Source organism: Artemia sp. Qi Xiang Cuo, chromosome 6 (assembly GCF_049724085.1).
Source record: "Artemia sp. Qi Xiang Cuo chromosome 6, ASM4972408v1, whole genome shotgun sequence".
NCBI lineage: Eukaryota > Metazoa > Arthropoda > Branchiopoda > Anostraca > Artemiidae > Artemia > Artemia sp. Qi Xiang Cuo.
Genome location: NC_142799.1, coordinates 52,613,919 through 52,635,087, shown reverse-complemented (window position 1 = coordinate 52,635,087; position 21,169 = coordinate 52,613,919).

Genomic DNA, 21,169 nt, shown 5'->3' with positions numbered 1-21,169 from the left:
TTAATAGGAAAGTCTCTTTTCAAGGCAGGGTGCCTTAATTTTGCTATCTAGCGCGGTACTTTAAGGGGGAAGTGGACATTTGTTGCTTGTATAATTTAGAAATATATTTAAATATATTAAAATATTTTTTCAACTTTTAAAAGGTGCCTTTTTTGTATCTTAATTAAATTTTTTGAAAACCACCCCTCCTCCTCTCTAAATATTAGTAAATTGAACCCATTTTTGCTTTTACATCATAAACAGCTATGCAATGAAAAAATCAAGTTGATATCGGATGCAATTTGGCCTTTTTATTGAGAAAGTTTTAACGACACTTTGTTTTCACTCAATAAAAATAAAAAAACCATTAAATTGATCTTCTTTCAGCTAAAAAAAAAATCCTTGAGAAAGTAGAGAAATTAAAAAAATAATTATATGTAGAATATGCATAATATACATCTGCTCAAGCTCTGACAAGGTGTGCCTTAGTTTGCTATCAAATTGTCTTTGTAATTTGGATGTAATTTAGGATACTTAAAAAAAAAAAAAAAAACCAGCAAAGATTGCATTTTTTTTTACCAAAATCTAGATAATCAACTCAGAGATAATCATTTAGGGCTTATTTTAAAACTTACTTTTTATCTAGATATAAGACACAACATATTATATACTTATACAGCGAAGCAAACAAAATCAATTATGGAACATGGTTAACTTAGAAGTTTCTTTTTTCCACTTTCTTGCTTTCCTTACAAGAATATCCGGGATCTCCCAAAAACTTGGGTCAGGAATTGCTCTTCTGAAATGCATTAGATCAAAAACTCTGATCTGATAATTCTGATCAGAAACAGTTTTCGGATTGAATCTTTTGGCGGAGTCTTTATCATTTTTAAATCAGAAAACTGACACTCTGCTTTGGGTAGACATGTCAATGTGAGAATGAAATTTGGCAAATATTGTAAGGAAGGATTATCAGCTCCATCTTTTAAATTGGCAACATACTTCCAGAACTTTACTACAGACAGTTTAACATCCAAACCTTACTCACTTATTATAAAAGGATGAAATCTCCACTCTATATTTAGTGTCTCAAGATCAACATGATGAAAGTATTCTTTAAACATCTTAAGCAAATGGACAATTGATTTCACTTGCCCGGACTGTGCGACACTTGGAGATAGACTTTGAACTAGATCCAATAAAGGGTCTTTTGGGTTGATTCGTAATTGTGTCTCGGACTGTAGCTTGATATAAAATGCTAAATAGTTTTTTTTAACTTCTTGCACTTGGCGCTCCTCGACCGCACCCTTGTCGACGATTTCAAGCTCGTATAGTTGAAATTCTGCCCCAAAATGCATATCTTGTTTACTCCTGAATTTCGAGGATCTGAAAAATCAATTATTAACGGACAAGTTTTTCCAGGCCTCAGCTGACTCTCTCTAATGAAATTCGATCCAATTTCTTGAAGAAGAGATGAAACACTAGACTTTAGTTTATGGACTTTTATGTCCGCGCACTGAAATTCGACGTTTAGTCTGGTAACAATGGGTAAAACGTATTTAAGAGACTAATAAAGAAATATTTCGTTTGGATTCACCGAACCCGAATAAAGATTTACAGCCCTCATTTCCTTTCCTTCTAATAATGGTATCTTAAAAAACTCTGCGAGTACCATCCATTGTTCAACCATGCGGTCGGTAACTGATTCAAACACCAACCATTTTGTTGTGCATGGATAGAGCAGTTGATGCTCTGAAATCTGTAGAAAATGCTGAAATTCTTTCAGCTCAGCTTGTTGCTTTGCAATTCCTGAAATGTAATCATAGATGTCGTGACTGAATTGCACAATGTCAGATGGAAGTGTTTTGCAGGCGGCAGAAGAGCAGAGCGAGAACGAGTGACAAACACAACCAATTACGGCAACTCATTTTTAATTAAAATGGCCAGGCCCTTTCGTTTGCCTTGCATTACACTGGTATTGTCTGAAGCAAGGCCAACTCTTCCTTTAATTCACCTGAATTAGAGCAAAAATAACGACAAATAATCACCAAGAACTTAGATCCAGTCCTGTCAGTACTTTCATCGACTAGAATGGATAATTCCCGTCGTGTAAGCTTATCACTGAGTTTCTCGATGGCAAAAGGGGAATCACGTTTTTGATTAGATTGGTGGTCTTGGTTCTTGCACAGTCAAAAAGTTTAATAATTGGGGAGTCACTAATATAAGCTCTAAGGACGTTAGGTAACCTGTACATAATACTTATTTCTTCTTTACTTGAAGTTATCCATACAGAAACAGCCTGTTCGAACTTAACAACTTTATCTTTAAGTATCAACTGTTCTTTTGATTTAGCATTTACAACTAGTTCATTGTTCTCTACTACTTTAATTTGATTGTGCATGCCCTTGTGATTTCTCTTGTGAAAATCAGTTTCAGCATGTCTAAGCAAAAGAGTCATACCCCCCAAACACTTTTTTCTGACAATATTTAGAGTAAACAGCGTTTTTACTGAAGGACACCTTTCAATCCAACCTTTAAGATCTTCATGCTCAAACCTCTCCTGCCTGAACTTCCTATTTTCAACTAATTTTTCTGTTTTTTTTTTTTTTTTTTTTTTTTAAAATATTTCGTTTTTTTATGTACGCGTTATAGATGATCATAATTAATTATCTATTTCCATATTTTGGCTTTCAAAGTTTGGATCATACCCAACAACCAAATTTTCTTCACTAGCACATAGTTTTGAAATAGATTGGTTTTGGGTTGAATTCGCCGAGGGCTCTCCCTGACAGACTTGTAGTTTTGAACTGAGCACCAAATCTAACACTCTGCCACTTTTTTGCACTCCCTGACCAAAAACGGGTGGATTCGTGGACGAGCCTGATTGAAGAGATTCCGAATCTGACTTCACAAAAAACTTTCGTATATCCATTACCAAGAAAACTTTTTTGTCTTTTTGAAAGACAGTAACATCGTGTAAATTTTTAAACATGTAACAAACAGTATTATATTAAAAGAGTCTCCAAGGAAACAATCGAAATTGATTCCCAATGTTAACCAACAGTAATTGCGTTAAAAAAAAAATAAAGAAATTTTATAAGATTAAAAAATAAATATTAGACAGCACTAACTAAAAACAATAAACCTTGAAACACTTAAATATTAGTTGGCATTTTTCTAACTAAACTGTCTGGAGAATATTTTTGGCATTAAATGATAAACCTGAACGGGCATATACGGCGGGTTACTCAAACCAATGGCATTCGGGAATCGATTTACTTAGATACTTAGATACTTTGCCTGTTTTTTAGCATTGGTCGAGAAATATGAACCTCCCTAGATTTAAGCCGTTAATGATCAGTTAGTTTGGAATTCGTACACTACCTTCTGATTTTCTTGAATAATTTGATGTATTAGGGATAAAATAGTGATGTGTAATGTTTTATTTGACTTTAGCATCCCCACTCCCAAAACATGGCCGAATCATTCAAAGGCTTGACATCTCCTCTGTTTAATGTTCCGCAAACTATAGTGCATTCTGCCCAAGTTTAATGCTTGCTTTGGTCTTTAAGAGCTCATTTTTTTGCTGAACTGTTTTATTTACTTCGCTACCATTCTTTTTTTGATAAGGGTCTAGGCCTGGCTTATGTCCCCTACGAAACTACGAAACTAAAATGTATAAAATAATAACAATTCATTCTTCTTTACCTTTAGGAAATTTCTATTTATTCAACTGCAAATACTTCTTCCGGTTTACCTGCACAACAGAAAGACAACCCCCACCCCTCTCGATGCATGTATATAACCGCCGGCTACTATTTTGCTTATTTTGCTTTCGTTATTTTTATTGCCATTATTGGTGTTTTAGACCAAAAGTTGATGAGTAATGCATAGAAGATAAAAGGCAAATTAATAAACACAGGACAATTTAGAGTTTTTCAGAAAAGCATGTAACCAACTAGATTTTCTTTTTATTGTTAAATTTCAATTAAAACGATCTTAATAAATACAGCTTGTTAACAAAACCCCAAAATCATTTTAATCGCTCCCTTCCCGTCTGATAATTTAGATTGGCTCGGTCTCAGTCTCACCTTTTTTCAAATTTGCATCGCTCCAAAATGAAGACTTGAGCAATTCAAAGTAACAGAATTTTTGTTTTGTTTTATTTTATTGAAAAAAAATTATTTCAATCGTTGTCTTCAGTTCTTTTACGAAACAACAGTTATTTTCATAGGCAGCGCTAATTTTTCTCCATACCCGGGCCCTTCGTATCGAAGGAGTTGTCGTAGAAACTTTGAAAAGGGCTAATTTGATTGGAAATTGGAGTGGCTAGTGCCCTTTTTATCAGTCGAAAGTGATTGAAGGGCAACTAGCTCCCCCCACCCATCATTCCCCCAAACACTTCAAAAAAGGCTCATTCGATTGGATATTCAAAGTGCTAGTGCACTTTTTAATAGTCAAAAGTATCCGGAGGGCAACTACCCCCCCCCCTTACGCCCATCATTCCCCCAAACACATCCAATCATAATTTTGAGATAGCCATTTTCTTCAGCGTAGCTGACTTCCAGATAGAAAAAATATTTTTGAGGAGGACGTTCCCCCAGAACCCTCGGGGCAAGGGTTTTAAGTTATTCCCTGAGGGCATATAAAAACGATATTGGCACAATGTATTGTTTTTTTTTCCTTTAGAGCAGGGCACTTTGTATCGAAGAAGTTGTCGTAGAAACTTCGAAAAGGGCTCATTCAATTGGAAATTGGAGTGGCTTGTGCCCTTTTTAATAGTCGAAAGTGATTGCAAGGCTACTAACACCGCTTCCACGCCCACCATTTCCCAAAACACATCCAATCAAAATTTTGAGATTTTGTTCAGCGTAGTTGATTTCCAGATAGAAATTATGTTTTTAGGATTACACCTCCCCACAGCCTTTAGGGCAAGGGTTGTAAGTTATGCCCTGGGGGCATATAAGGTTTTTGTAGAAAGTATTGTAGTAGAAACTTCAAAAAAGGCTCATTCGATTGGAAATTCAAAGGGTTAGTGCTCATTTTAATAGTCGATAGTGATTGGAGGGCAACTAGCCCCCCCCCCCACGCATATCATTCTCCCAAACACATCCTATCAAAATTTTGAGATAGCCATTTTGTGCGGAGTAGATGATTTCCAGAGAGAAAATATGTTTTTGAGGAGGACACTCCCCCACAACCCCTGGGGCAAGGGTTTTAAGTTATGCCCTGAGGGTATATAAGAACGATGTTGCGCAATGTATTATTTATTATTTTTTTTCCTTTAGAGCAGGACACTTCGCATGGAAGAAGTTGTCGTAGAAACTTCGAAAAGGGCTAATTCATTTGGAAATTGGAGTGGCTTGTGCCCTTTTTAATAGTCGAAAGTGATTGGAAGGCAACTAACACCCCTTCCACGCCCACCATTTCCCGAATAACATCCAATCAAAATTTTGAGATAGCCATTTTGTTCAGCGTAGTTGATTTCCAGATAGAAATTATGTTTTTGAGGAGGACACTCCCCCACAGCCTTTAGGGCAAGGGTTGTAAGTTATGCCTTGGGGCCATATAAGGTTTTTTATAGAAGGTGTTGTCGTAGAAACTTCAAAAAAGGCTCATTCGATTGCTAATTCAAAGGGTTAGTGCTATTTTTAATATTCGAGAAATCATAAATCATACAGCCAAAATAAAAATGTTACCAGGTTCCTACTTGACTTGTTTTACGAAAATTGACTTTGTAATAAATATAAACTTACTATTGAAGTGAAAATACTGAAAAATTCGACATTTACATTCTAACTAAAAGGGTTTCACTCTTAAATTCGAAAATGGCTTAAAAAGAAAAAAAGGGAAGGAGAAAGTACTTACTCACAGAAATGAATCAGACGCAACGCTGTAGCGTTGCCTATAGTAAAGGCCATACGGCTCTAATGTTTTATTATTTTTTTTCCCAGAGACACTTCATATTGAAGGGGTCGTCGTAGAAGCTTCAAAGGGGGCTCATTCGATTGGAAATCGAGAGTTCTAGTGCCCTTTTAATAATCGAAAGTGATTGGAGGGCAACTAGCCCCCCCACGCCCAGCATTCCCCCAGAAACATCCAATCAAAATTTTGTGAAAACCATTTTGTTCAGCGTAGTTGATTTCCAGATAGAAAATATGTTTTTGAGCAGGATACTCCCCCAAAACCCTCAGGGCAAGGGTTTTAAGTTATGCCCTGGGGGCATATAAGATTTTTATAGAAGGCGTTGTCGTAGAAACTTCAAAACAGGCTCATTCGATTGGAAATTAAAGAGCTAGTGCCCTTTTTAATAGTCGACAGTAATTGGGTTGTAACTAGCCCCCCCCCACACCCATCATTTCCCCAAACACATCCAATCAAAATTTTGAGATAGCCATTTTGTTCAGCGTGGTTGATTTCCAGATAGAAAATATATTTTTGAGGAGGATACTCCCCACAGCCCTCCGGGCAAGGGTTTTAAGTTATGCCCTGGGGGCATATAAGTTTGTTATTGAAGGCGTTGTCGTAGAAACTTAAAAACATGCTCATTCGATTGGAAATTAAAGGGCTAGTGCCATTTTTAATAGTCGAAAGTGATTGGAGTTTAACTAGCCCCCTTCACCCCCCCCCACGCCCATCATTTCCCCAAACACATCCAATCAAAATTTTTAGATAGCCATTTTGTTCAGCGTAGTTGATTTCATGATTGAAAATATGTTTTTGAGGAGGAAACTCCCCCACAACCCTCAGGGCAAGGGTTTTAAGTTATGCCCTGGGGGCTTATAAGGTTTTTATAGAAGGCGTTGTCGTTGAATCTTCAAAACAGGCTCATTCGATTGGAAATTAAAGGGATAGTGCCCGTTTTAATAGTCGAAGGCGATTGGAGTGCAACTAGCCCCCCCCGCCCATCATTTCCCCAAACACATCCAATCAAAATTTTGAGATAGCCATTTTGTTCCGCGTAGTTGATTTCCAGATAGAAAATATGTTTTGAGGAGGACACTCCCCCAGAACCTTCAGGGTAAGGGATTTAAGATATGCCCTGGGGGTATATAAGGTTTTTATAGAAGGAGTTGTCGTAGAAACTTCAAAAAAGGCTCATTCGATTGGAAATATAAAGGGATAGTGCCCTTTTTAATAGTCGAAAGTGATTGGAGGGCAACTAGCCCCCCCCCACGCCCATAATTCCCCCAAACACATCCAATCAAAAGTTTGAGATAGCCATTTTGTTCAGCGTAGTTGATTTTCAGCTAGAAAACATGTTTTTGAGGAGGACAATCCCCCACATAGGTGAAAGTGATTAGAGGGCAACTAGCCCCCCCCCACGCCCATCATTTCCCCAATCACATCCAATCAAACTTTTGAGATAGCCATTTTGTTCAGTGTCGTTGATTTCAATATAGAAAATATGTTTTTGAGGAGGACACTCCCCCACAACCCTCAGGGCAAGAGTTTTAAGTTATGCCCTGGGGGCATATAAGGTTTTTATAGAAGGCGTTGTCATAGAACCTTCAAACAAGGCTCATTCGATTGGAAATTCCGAGGGCTAGTGCCCTTTGTAATAGTCGAAAGTGATTTGAGGGCAACTAACCCCCCTCTCACGCCCACCTTTTCCCCAAACACATCCAATCAAAATTTTGAGATAACCCTTTTGTTCAGCGTAGTTGATTTCCAGATAGAAAATATATTTTTGAGGAGGACAATACCCCACAACCCTCAGGACAAGGGTTTTAAGTTATGCCCTGGGGGCATATAAGGTTTTTCGAGAAGGCGGTGTCGTAGAAACTTCGAAAAAGGCTCATTCGATTGGAAATTCCGAGGGCTAGTGCCCTTTGTAATAGTCGAAAGTGATATGCGGGCAACTAACCCCCCTCTCACGCCCACCTTTTCCCCAAACACATCCAATGCAAATTTTGAGATAACCCTTTTGTTCAGCGTAGTTGATTTCCAGATAGAAAATATATTTTTGAGGAGGACAATCCCCCACAACCCTCAGGGCAAGGGTTTTAAGTTATGCCCTTGGGGCATATAAGGCTTTATAGAAGGCGGTGTCGTAGAAACTTCGAAAAAGGCTCATTCGATTGCAAATTCAAAGGGTTAGTGCTATTTTTAATATTCGAGAAATCATAAATCATACAGCCAAAATAAAAATGTTACCAGGTTCCTACTTGACTTGTTTTACGAAAATTGACTTTGTGATAAATATAAACTTACTATTGAAGTGAAAATACTGAAAAATTCGACATTTACATTCTAACTAAAAGGCTTTCACTCTTAAATTCGAAAATGGCTTAAAAAGAAAAAAGGGAAGGAGAAAGTACTTACTCATAGAAATGAATCAGACGCAACGCTGTAGCGTTGCCTATAGTAAAGGCCATATGGCTCTAATGTTTTATTATTTTTTTTCCCAGAGGCACTTCATATTGAAGGGGTCGTCGTAGAAGCTTCAAAGGGAGCTCATTTGATTGGAAATCGAGAGTTCTAGTGCCCTTTTTAATAGTCGAAAATGAATGGAGGGAAACTAGCCCCCCCCCACACGCCCATCATTCCCCCAAAAAAATCCAATCAAAATTTTGAGATATCCATTTTGGTCATCTGAGTTGATTTCCATATTGATAATATATTTTTGAGGAGGATATTCACCCAATCCCCTCAAGGCAAGGGCTGTAAGTTATGCCCTGGAGGAATATAAGGTTTTATGGAAGGCGCTGTCGTAGAAACTTCAACAAATGCTCATTCGATTGGAAATTAAAGAGCTAGTGCCCTTTTTAATAGTCGACAGTAATTGGAGTGTAACTAGCCCCCCCCCCACACCCATCATTTCCCCAAACACATCCAATAAAAATTTTGAGATAGCCATTTTGCTCAGCGTGGTTGATTTCCAGATAGAAAATATATTTTTGAGGAGGATACTCCCCACAGCCCTCCGGGCAAGGTTTTAAGTTATGCCCTGGGGGCATATAATGCTTTTATAGAAGGCGTTGTCGTAGAAACTTAAAAACATGCTCATTCGATTGAAAATTAAAGGGCTAGTGCCCTTTTTAATAGTCGAAAGTGATTGGAGTGTAACTAGCCCCCTTGACCCCCCCCCGCACATCATTTCCCCCAACACATCCAATCAAAATTTTTAGATAGCCATTTTGTTCAGCGTAGTTGATTTCATGATTGAAAATATATTTTTGAGGAGGAAACTCCCCCACAACCCTCAGTGCAAGGGTTTTAAGTTATGCCCTGGGGGCATATAAGGTTTTTATAGAAGGCGTTGTCGTTGAATCTTCAAAACAGGCTCATTCGATTGGAAATTAAAGGGATAGTGCCCGTTTTAATAGTCGAAGGCGATTGGAGTGCAACTATCCCCCCCCACGCCCATCATTTCCCCAAACACATCCAATCAAAATTTAGAGATAGCCATTTTTTTCAGCGTAGTTGATTTCCAGATAGAAAATATGTTTTGAGGAGGACACTCCCCCAGAACCTTCAGGGTAAGAGATTTAAGATATGCCCTGGGGGTATATAAGGTTTTTATAGAAGGCGTTGTCGTAGAAACTTCAAAAAAGGCTCTTTCAATTGGAAAATATAAAGGGATAGTGCCCTTTTTAATAGTCGCAAGTGTTTGGAGGGCAACTAGCCCCCCCCCCCACGCCCATAATTCCCCCAAACACATCCAATCAAAAGTTAGAGATAGCCATTTTGTTCAGCGTAGTTGATTTTCAGATAGAAAACATGTTTTTGAGGAGGACAATCCCCCACATAGGTGAAAGTGATTGGAGGGCAACTAGCCCCCCCCCCCCACGCCCATCATTTCCCCAATCACATCCAATCAAACTTTTGAGATAGCCATTTTGTTCAGTTTAGTTGATTTCCAGATAGAAAATCTGTTTTTGAGGAGGACACTCCCCCACAACCCTCAGGGCAAGAGTTTTAAGTTATGCACTGGGGGCATATAAGGTTTTTATAGAAGGCTTTGTCATAGAAACTTCGAACAAGGCTCATTCGATTGGAAATTCCGAGGGCTAGTGCCCTTTTTAATAGTCGAAAGTGATATTTGAGGGCAATTAACCCCCCTCTCACGCCCACCTTTTCCCCAAACACATCCAATCAAAATTTTGAGATAGCCATTTTGTTCAGCATAGTTGATTTCCTGATTGGAAATATGTTTTTGTTGAGGACCCACACCCAAAACCGTCTGTTCAAGGGTCGTACTTTAGGACCATGGGGTATAAAAGGTTTTTATCGAAGGCGTTGTTATAAAAACTTCAAAAAAGGCTCAATTGATTATAAATTCCGAGGGGTAGTGCCCTTTGTAATCGAAAGTGATTAAAATATAGTCGAGTGTAGTCGAAAGTGATTACTATCAAAATAATCCATATAAAGGGGGAAAGAACACAACCCTGCTTAACTCCTTATTTAATACAAAACCAGCTGCTAACCTCATTTCCTATCTAAGCCGCAGCAGTGTTATTCTCGTACATAGCACTAATCACTTTAATGTATTTGTCTGGTATAACATACAAGGATAAAACCTTTACTGAAGCTCTTTCATCAACAGAATCGAACGCTTGCTCATAGTCTATAAAACTGAGGACCAATGGTGTTTGACAACTCAGGCACTTCTCAATTATTAGCCTAAGTGTGAAAATTTGGTCGACTCATCCTCTACCTTTTGTAAAACCGCAATGTTATAAAGTGGCTTAATTAAGGTTTTTCGAAAATCATTAGGTACTTCCCCTTTTTTAAAAATCATATTCATAATCTTCAGCAACTTATTTCTAACCTCAGAGCCACCGTATTTAAGAAACTCATTTACCACACTATCAGCACACGGAGTCTTATTATTTTTTAATCCTTTTAGTACTGTCTCTGATTCTTACTCACAAAGAAAATCTTCCTTTATAAACTAAGTGTCACAAAATTTTTCAGTTTCCTCTATATCTTTGACTGCAACTCTATCTTGGTTTAGCAAATTCTCAAATTGTTCGGCCAATCTCTGCATAGTTCTTTCCTTATCGCTAATTGTGGCCTCATTTCTGTTATAACTGAGCTAAGTCCGGTTGACTACTCCCTCTCAATTTATTAACATGCCAGAACAATATTTTACTATTATGCCGTCTAGCTGCATCTTCAAGATCTACGGCAATTATATCTATGACCTCCACTTCACACCTCCTTAGTTCATATTTTAATGCTTTCTCCACTTTCTTTATATTCGTTTTGTTTTCATATGATCTATCACTCTGATAATTCTTGTACAAGTCCTTTCTCCCTTCTATTATACATAAAGCTTTTTCACTAATATTCTTAGCTGTAGTTCTAGCTTTCTTCCCTAAGACACTTTCAGCAACTTCACAAATTATTTTTCTAAAATTATTCCAACCTTCTTCCACGTTATCAAATTTTTAACTCTCAAGGTTAGTATTCAACTGTTCCTGGAAAGTTTCTCTCAAATTCTCATCCTGGAGTCTTCCAACATAATGACTTTCCGAACAAAATAGCCATCTAAAAATGTTGATTGGATGAGTTTGGGGAAAAGCTGGGTGTAAAAGGGGGGTTAGTTGCCCTCTAATCACTTTTGACTATTAAAAAGGGCACTACCCTGTGAATTTCCAATCGAATGCAAACCTTTTCAAGTTTCTACGAAAAAGTGAAATCTGGTTCCCGTTACGAAATTTTACTCTTGCTAGAAAAGAGCTGATTACAACTATTTGGACGTTAGACTACTCCAATCCAGAGGAAAAGAGTACCCAAGTTTTTGTCTCCTCCTCTCTCCCCAAACGAGAAATGACTCACATAAACTTAGGTTTGGGCTGTTTAAAGAAATGCTCGAGTCACCTTCTTCCCATCACAGCCTTTTAGTAGTCAAAATATCAGGTACAGGCCTTCTATATAGACCAGCTAGAGTTTTAAGTCTTATTAGTTTAATATAATCTATACTATCAGCAATAAGTACATATTTCAAAAATATGCCTTTAATTAATTTCATAAGTTTTTTAATCCACGTTCACAAACAAATAAATAAATTAAACAACACTTTCACGATGGAGAAAACCTATGAAGGTTTGCGACCGCACGAAAGTCCACGCAACTACTTACCTATTAACTCAACTATTTACATAAACCTTAACTATTTAATTAAAACTATTATAAAGAAACCAAAAAAAGATAAACTATAAATAATTTCTTAGACCACACTGCTTTTCCATTTACGAAAAATTAAGCAAGACAAACGGGTTTTAATTTTTATAAAGCAGTGAATACAATAAAATAAACTTTTAATTAAACATGCATGCTCCAAATATATCGGCCCCTCGTCCGGGAGCCTTTCTCAACGAAAAAAAAAGAGAAAATGAAACAAAAAATATTCTCTTTTAAAAACTTAACTTACATCAAAAGAAAACATACTAAACACATAAAGAGAAAGAAAAAAACAAAAGCATAAATATAAATAAATCGGAAACAAAACTCATATATCAAATATACACTTCCATGCAATGGCGTAGAAGCAAAATCGATAGTCTATATTGATTCAAACTCGCCAACTCACAGTATATAAAGGGAAATTTATCAAAAAATGAAGAATATATTTATACTTAAACAAAGACAATAAAGGTCAGCTAACCCCCGGCCCATATCCCCTAATTAAATCTCAAAAATTCATCAACCAATTTTTGAATTGTAAATTGAACGGATTCATTTGGCTGCTAGCTTAGCTGCAGTTCGTTTACTCTTCCCAGCATTTAAACCATTCTGACCTTTGTTCGCAAGGTCATCTTTCGTTTCAGAACTATTATCAAAATCAGTCCTGGTTGAATATCTTACCTACCTTTTAATTAAGCTATTATAAATTGAATAGATCCTAAATTCTCCTTCATCCCTACTGATACTAATACCCCCATAAATTATCTTTTTTATTTCTATAATTTCCCTGAAGCTTTGTAAAAGTCCTACAGACGTACCTACTATTTTTCTTTGATGAAATAAAATGCTGTGATGAGGAAAATTATAAACATGTTCTGCAACAACTGACTCAAACGTTTCCGGTGTTTTATTTTGTTTTAAAGAGCAATTTATGGCATTCTTGTGTTGCTATAGCCTATTTTCTGAAATTTGTTTTGTTCTTCCAACATAAATTAACCACAAGAGCATGGAATTTTGTATACTCCCTTTTGCATATTTCTCGGTACCTTGTCTTTCCCCTTATTTAACAAAGAGCTTATAGTTTGTCCTGATTTAAATGCTGTTTTATATTATGTTTTTTTATTCTCTTCTTAATTTTTGTGATAATATTGGGATAAAAGGCAAAATTATGTAATTTGTTTCTTGATTTGACCCATCTTCTTTTAATATTTCTGGTTTCATCAACTTTTTTTCCCTTTTTTCAATTATTTGAGTTATCATATTTTCCGGATAGTCATTACCTACTAAAATATCCTTAATAAAAATTAGTTCATTGCTTATGTATTCTGGTGATGCTAACTTTAATACCTATCAGCTAAAGAAATAACAACACCAATTATTGCCTGGATTGGATAATTTGATGCGAAAGACAAGTAACGGTTGTTATTAGTCGGTTCACGGTAAATTGAAAACCCTAGTTCGTTATCATTTCTATGGATCAAAATATCTAGAAACGGTAACTTATTCTCTGTTTGCTTTTCAATTGTAAAAATTAATTATCCTCCCAAATTATTTAAATGTTCCAAAAAACCTTCAGTTTGTGATTCCCCATAATTCCAAATAACTAAAATATCATCCATATATCTGCCCCAAAATTTAGATTTTTAAAAATATGTTTCTATAGCTAAATTTTCTACATACTCTACATAAATATTTGCTAACAATGGACTTAAAGGCCCTCCCATTGCTAATCCCCTAATTTGATGGTAAAATTTTTCTTTAAACGTGAAATAATTAGTATACCTGCTAGTTATTTTAACTAAATTTAATATAGTTTCCAGTTCGATTCCCAAAGATAATTCTTCTATCTCATTTTTATGCTCCTCAAGTTTTTTGGATAAAATACTAAACGATTTATCAAAAGGAATATACTTATACATTGATTTTATATCAAAACAAAACAATCTAGATTCTTCTAATGTTTCTACACTTATAAGTTTATCTTTTAAAAATTCCAAGTTTTTATATACGAATCTTGGAGATATAATAAAAGTTTAAGTGTCACGAGAAAGGTAAATTTACTAAGCTTAAACCATGTGCTGAAAGATAAACGTTTCCAGAAATCACAAGCTGTAAAAGAAATTGATTTTTTCAAACATAGCCTTGGTGATTTTCTTAATACAAATGATTTCCAACAAATTAAATCAATCTTCAAAAATTCTTTTGAACATGTTCTAAGATTATCTAGGGAAAAATTAAACCAAAAAATGGTTGCAGTTAAAAAGGGAACTAGAAAAACAAAACTATCAGTGTATAAGCGTAATCATTTCCCAGGCCCTGGGGTGATTAATTTAAGCAAAAAGGAGTTAACCAAAGAACAAAAGGAAATCCTTGAAAGAGGTGAAAAATTCGGACTAAATCCTAAAAATGAATCGATAGAGGAAATTATTTCAAAGATTGAAATAGGGATTCATAAGTTTCCAAAAGATATAAATAATGTAGATGACTTGAGAATAGGGGTCGTTAATATTTTAACAAAATTTTGGTAGTTTTCAAGAAAACGTTAGGAACAAAGATATAAAAGTTTTAAAAGATTTAAAAAAAGATGATTTTCTAATAATAACGAAAGCGAATAAGAGTAATACTGTAGTAAGTCTAGAAAAAGATGAATATGATAGTAAAATGGAAACAATTCTAAATGATGCTTCAACATATAAAAAACTTAACTCAGACCCAACTGAATTGTATGGGAGGGCCCTTAAGTCCGTTGTTAACAAATATTTATGTACGGTATGTAGAAAATGTAGCTATAGAAACATATTTTTTAAAACCTAAATTTTGGGGCAGATATATGGATGATATTTTTGTTATTTGGAATGATGGGAAATCACAAATTGAAGGTTTTTTGAAAATTTAAATAATTTGGAAGGAGAATTAATTTTTACAATTGAAAAGGAAACAGAGAATAAGTTACCATTTCTAGATATTTTGATCCATAAAAATGATAAAGAACTAGCGTTTTCAATTTACCGTAAACCGACTTGTAACAACCGTTACTTGTCTTTCGCATCAAATCATCCGATCCAGGTAAAAAGGGGTGTGGTTATTTCTTCAGTTGCTAGGTTATTAAAATTAGCATCACCAGAATATATAAGCAATGAACTAATTATTATTAAGGATATTCTAGTAGGTAATGGCTATCCGGAAAATATTATTTCTCAAATAATTGAAAAAAGGAAAAAAAAAGTTGATGGAATCAGAAATATTAGAAGAAGACGGGTCAAATCAAGAAACGTACTACATAACTTTGCCTTTTATCCTAATATTGTCACAAAAATTAAGATGAAAATTAAAAAAACATAATATAAAAACAGCATTTAAATCAGGACAAACTATAAGCTCTTTGTTAAATAAGGAGAAAGACAAGGTACCGAGAAATATGCAAAAGGGAGCATACAAAATTCCATGCTCTTGTGGTTAATTTTATGTTGGAAGCACAAAACAAATTTCAGAAAATAGGCTACAGCAACACAACAATGCCATAGATTGTTCTCTAAAACAAAATAAAACACCGGAAACGTTTCGGTTTAAGCATAAATATATTTTTCATTTTTTGATAGATTTCCATTTATATACTGTGAAGAGGCGAGGTGGATCATTATAGAAATTCGATTTTGTTTATACGCCAGTGCATGGAAGTGTTTATTTGATATGTGAGTTTTGTTTCCTATTTATTTATATTTATTCTTTTGTTTTTTTTTCTTTCTATTTATGTGTTTAGTATGTTTTATTTTGATGTAAGTTAAGTTTTCTAAAAAGAACATTTTTTGTTTCATTTTCTCTTTTTTTTTCGTTGAGAAAGGCTCCCGGACGTGGGGCCGAAATATTTGGAGCATGCATGTTTAATTAAAAGTTTATTTTATTGTATTCACTGCTTTATAAAAATTAAAACCCGTTTGTCTTGCTTAATTTTTCGTAAATGGAAAAGCAGTGTGGTCTAAGAAATTATTTATAGTTTATCTTTTTTTGGTTTCTTTATAATAGTTTTAATTAAATAGTTAAGGTTTATGTAAATAGTTGAGTTAATAGGTAAGTAGTTGCGTGGACTTTCGTGCGGTCGCAAACCTTCATAGGTTTTCTCCATCGTGAAAGTGTTGTTTAATTTATTTATTTGTTTGTGAACGTGGATTAAAAAACTTATGAAATTAATTAAAGGCATATTTTTGAAATATGTACTTATTGCTGATAGTATAGATTATATTAAACTAATAAGACTTAAAACTCTAGCTGGTCTATATAGAAGGCCTGTACCTGATATTTTGACTACTAAAAGGCTGTGATGGGAAGAAGGTGACTCGAGCATTTCTTTAAACAGCCCAAACCTAAGTTTATGTGAGTCATTTCTCGTTTGGGGAGAGAGGAGGAGACAAAAACTTGGGTACTCTTTTCCTCTGGATTGGAGTAGTCTAACGTCCAAATAGTTGTAATCAGCTCTTTTCTAGCAAGAGTAAAATTTCGTAACGGGAACCAGATTTCACTTTTTCGTAGAAACTTGAAAAGGTTTGCATTCGATTGGAAATTCACAGGGTAGTGCCCTTTTTAATAGTCAAAAGTGATTAGAGGGCAACTAACCCCCCTTTTACACCCAGCTTTTCCCCAAACTCATCCAATCAACATTTTTAGATGGCTATTTTGTTCGGAAAGTCATTATGTTGGAAGACTCCAGGATGAGAATTTGAGAGAAACTTTCCAGGAACAGTTGAATACTAACCTTGAGAGTTAAAAATTTGATAACGTGGAAGAAGGTTGGAATAATTTTAGAAAAATAATTTGTGAAGTTGCTGAAAGTGTCTTAGGGAAGAAAGCTAGAACTACAGCTAAGAATATCAGTGAAAAAGCTTTATGTTTAATAGAAAGGAGAAAGGACTAGTACAAAAATTATCAGAGTGATATATCATATGAAAACAAAAGGAAGGTAAATAAAGCGGAGAAAGCATTAAAGTATAAACTAAGGAAATGTAATGTGGAGGCCATGGATAAAATTGTCGAGGATCTGGAAGATGCAGCAAGACTGTATAATATTAAAATATTGTACTGGCATGTTAATAAATTGAGAGGGAGCAGTCAACCGGACTTGGCCCAGTTAAAGATAGGAATGGGGCCACAATTAGCGATAAGGAAAGAACTATGCAGAGATTGGCCGAACAATTTGAGAATATGGTAAACCGAGATACAGTTGATGGAAAAGATATAGGGGAAAATGAAAAAGTTTGTGATACCTTGGATGCGAAGGAAGATTTGTTTTGTGAGGTAGAATTAGCGACAGTACTAAAAGGATTAAAAAGTAATAAGACTCTAGGTGCTGATAGAGTGGCAAATGAGTTTCTTAAATACGGTGGCTCGGAGGTTAGGAATAAGTTGCTGAAGATTATGAATATGATTTTTAAAAAAGGGGAAGTACCTAATGATTTTCGAAAAACCTTAATTAAGCCACTTTATAACATTGCGGTTTTACAAAAGGTAGAGGATGAGTCGACCAAATTTTCACACTTAGGCTAATAATTGAGAAGTGCCTGAGTTGTCAAACACCATTGGTCCTCAGTTTTATAGACTATGAGCAAGCGTTCGATTCTGTTGATGAAAGAGCTTCAGTAAAGGTTTTATCCTTGTATGTTATACCAGACAAATACATTAAAGTGATTAGTGCTATGTACGAGAATAACACTGCTGCGGCTTAGATAGGAAATAAGGTTAGCAGCTGGTTTCGTATTAAATCAGGAGTTAAGCAGGGTTGTGTTCTTTCCCCCTTTATATGGATTATTTTGATAGAGTTTGTCTTAAGGCGCACAGGAAAGGCAATGGGAGAACATGGAATCGAATGGGAAAGAAAAAGTATCCTGGACTTAGATTATGCTGATGATTTAAGCATCCTAGATGAAAGTGTAAGCAAAATGAATGAAGTTGTAGAGGTTTTGCGATTTAGGGTCCTAGAATAGTTTTAAAAATTAATGTTAAAAAGACTAAGTCACTAGGGCTAGGAATAAGTGAAGATGAAAAGGTGACGTTGGGTAATGAAAAGATTGATCAGGACATTTTCAGTTACCTTGGTAGTATCATTAAAAAAGATGGTTGGAGCAGTGAAGATGTTAAAAGTACAATAGACAAGGCTCAGGGTGTTTTTTTGCAGTTAAAAAAAGTTTGGAAGAATAGGAAGATAAGTCTGAAAACTAAGCGAATATTAGAAGCTACAGTGATGACAGTGGTCAAATATGACTCTGAAGCATGGGCGCTCACAAAAGCGGATGAAGATTTGCTAGATGTTTTCCAGAGAAATTGCTTAAGGATTGTTCTGGGTACCTGGCTGACTGACCGTATTTCAAAAAATAGGCTATACGAAAAAAGTGGTTGAATACCACTCTCTAGGGCTATAATGAAAGAAAGGTTGAGGTGGCTAGGGCACGTTGTGCGGATGAAGAATGACAGATTGCCGAAGACTATTCTTTTCGGCCAACCGTCTAGGGTTAACGGAAAGCAGACCGTCCTTTCTTGGGGTGGGAGGACGTCATAAAGAAAGATATTAAAGGAAATGGAAACTTCGTGGGTGGGTGTAAAAAGGGAGGCTTCAAATAGATTGAGATGGAGGAGGAGCGTGCGTAGCTGTGATGGCCTCAGGCGACCTGGTGCCGCGGTGAGTTGTTGTTAGTAGTAGTAGTAGTAGTAGTAGTAGTAGTAGTAGTAGTTAAAAGTTATGGAAATTAGGTCCTTGAGGATGACAACCCTCACTACCCCCCAACCCTCAGGGCAAATGTTTTAAGTTGTGCCCTGGGGGCGTATGAGGCTTTTTAAGAAAGTTTTGTTGTAGAAACTTCAAAACGGCTCATTAGATTGGAAATTGACAGGGCCAGGGCCCTTTTTAATAGTCGAAAGTGATTAAAGGGCAACTAACCCCCCTCTCACACCCACAATTTCCCCAAAAACATTGAATCAAAATTTTAAGATGGCCATTTTGTTTAACATAGTTTCAAGTTCTGGAAATTAGGTTTTTGAGGATGACATCCCTCCCAAAATCATCAGGGCAAGGGTCCTAAGTTATGACTTGGGGGATATAAGGCTTTTATAGAGAGTTCTGTCGTAGAAACTTCAAAAGGTCTCATTTGATTGGAAATTGAAAGGGCTAGTGCCCTTTGTAATAGTCGAAAGTGACTGTAGGTCAACTAACCCCTCCTATCACATCCACCATTTCCCCAAACACATTGAATCGAAATTTTCAGATGGTCATTTTGCTTAACATAGTTACAAGTTCTGGAAATTAGGTATTTGAGGATGACATCCCCCCCAAACCCTCAGTGCAATGGTTGTAAGTTATCTCCTGGGGGCATTTAAGGTTTTTATTATAAGGTTTAATATTTGTATGCTTCCCATACTATTACAATTACCACTACTCCATAGTGTTGCACCTTTAAGAGAATAGATTTGAACCTCCTCCAATTCCATTTTTATATACAAGATATTCTACCTAATTATGAGGTAGAAACTTTGCGAGTCACTGGCTGGACGCTGGTCTTCTTCATTATTCATCAAGAGAAAAAGCAATCTGGTAAAAACGAAATGGCTGAGGCATTTCAGAAATCCATGCAGAATAGTTGAAATTTCTAAGAGCTATGTATTTTTAACAGAATGAATTATTAAAATTAGTAGTATTATTATTGCGCGAAAATTACTTTAAACAAAACTTCGAATAAAGTATCACAAAATTAATCATGTATCTTTGAATATTAGTGCAAGTCGAAAAAAACTCCTTCAAGCAAACTTCAGAAGTATATTAAAACTGCGGGATGTGGATAGCTGTCGTGAATGAAAATCAACTTATCCACTCTGTTTGGACTGAGGCCATTTCTTCTTTAAGTCACTATTGGGTCTACCACCAAAAATAGTCTTTCTGCGGTCACACTAGTCGCAGGAATAGACAATAACTTTCTGGCAAGTGTGGCGACGTACGAAATTCTATCGCGTTTATGTCCCCAGAACTGAAGAACGTTGCCGTCACCGTCGTCTTCAGTTCGTTCCTATTATAAGCAGTGCAATAGCGCTGCCTAAGTAAAGAACGATGTTGGCAGAATGTATATTTTTTTCTTCTTCTTCCATACTAGAGCACTACGTATCAAAGGAGTTGTCGTAGAAACTTGGAAAATGGCTCATTCGATTGGATATTGGAAAGGCTAGTGCTCTTTTTCATAGATGAAAGTGATTGGAAGGCAACTAACACCCCTTCCGTGCTCTCCATTTCCCCAAACACATCCAATCAAAATTCTGAGATAGCCATCTTTTTCAACGTAGTTGTAAGTTCTGGAAATTAGGTCTTTTAGGATTATAAGCCCCTCAGAGCCTTCAGTGCAACGGTTGTAAGTTATGCCACGGGGGCATATAAGGTTTATATAGAAATTTGTAGTAGAAAATTTAAAAAGGACTCATTTGATTGGAAATTGAAAGGGCTTGTGCCTTTTTAATAGTCGAAAGTGAATGGAGAGTAATTAACTCTGTTCTGACGCCCACCATTTCCCCAAACACATTCAATCAAAGTTTAGAGATAGCCATTTTGTTCAACGTAGTTGAAAGTTCTGGAAATTATGTATTTGAGAATGGCAAACTCCCCAAACCCCCAGGGCAGGGGTTGTAAGTTGCGCCCTGGGGGCATATAAGGTTTTTATAAATAGCGTTGTCGCAAAAACTTCAAAAAGGAATCATTCAAATGAAAATTGAAAGGGCTAGTTCTCTTTTTAAAATTCGGAAGTGATTAGAGGTTAACTAACCCTCCTCTCACGCCCACCATTCCCCAAAACACATCCAATCAAAATTTTGAGATAGCCATTTGTTCAACGTATTTGAAAGTTCTGGAAATTAGGTCTTTGAGAATGACAACCTCCCTCCCCCAGTCCCCTTGGCAAGGGTTGTAAGTTATGCCTTGGGGGCATATAAGGTTTTTATTGAAAGTGTTGTCGCATAAAATTCAAAAGGGCTCATTTGGCTGGAAATTGAAAGGACTAGTGCCTATTTTAATAGTTGAAAGTGATTGGAG